The sequence below is a fragment of the Leptonychotes weddellii genome, chromosome 1 (genome assembly GCF_054177405.1).
Source record: "Leptonychotes weddellii isolate Sample4059 chromosome 1, ASM5417740v2, whole genome shotgun sequence".
Lineage (NCBI taxonomy): Eukaryota > Metazoa > Chordata > Mammalia > Carnivora > Phocidae > Leptonychotes > Leptonychotes weddellii.
The window spans coordinates 4,932,692-4,933,523 of NC_138369.1; positions in this window are offsets into that span (position 1 = coordinate 4,932,692).

Genomic DNA, 832 nt, shown 5'->3' on the forward strand with positions numbered 1-832 from the left:
CACCGGGTGGGGTGCCTTACCCTGTCCTGCAGGCTCTGGGCAGCTGAGCCTGCTGCTCACCTGGGTACGTTTCCTCACCCAGGGCTGGTCTGTCCACTTGGTGCACCCCTCATCCCCACGCACTCCAGCCTAGTGGATGGCCGTGCTGGCTCCTTCTACTCCAGATGCTAGCTACCAGGAGCCCTGCCTGTGTCCAGATGCGTGGACAGAGACAGAAGGACCACAGCCAGGGCCCGAGCTGTCCTGCTGTCCCTGGGCATGAAGGCCAAGTCTCAGCTTGACCCTCCTGAGTCTTCAGCAGGGCCAGGGGCAAGGGTCCCTGTCACTCAGACCTTGGGGGTGCAGAAGCCCCTGCTTCAGTGGCCCTTCCTGACAGCCTCGGTCCCTGTCTCTGGCTGTGGCCGGTCCTGGAAGCCCTGCCTCAGCATCTGACCTTCCCCGTCTCATCAACCAAAGTGGGTTGCTGGCACAGCCAGAAGCAATTATTCTCTACTGTTAATTGTCCGTTGCTGCCAACAGCCGGAAGAGTCGACTCGCCTTGGGCTGGAAAGCCAGGGATGGATGCGTCAAAGTGCTGGGAATCCGCCCCAATGGCTGCAGAGCGAGAGCCACAGGCTCTCATCAGTACCCTGACCGCGGCCTGCTGCTGCGTGCCGGGTGCGCGCCAGGCCCATTTGTCCCGTTCTTCTTGGGGATGGTCCGGCCCCACCCTCCTGGGGGCTTCAAGAACACCAGCCTCTTGCTTTCTGCCGGCTTCAGGAGAGGCAGCTCAGCAGCAGGCCGAAAGCCAAGGCTCTGGACTCCAACGAACCTGGGTCTGAACCGTTGCTCT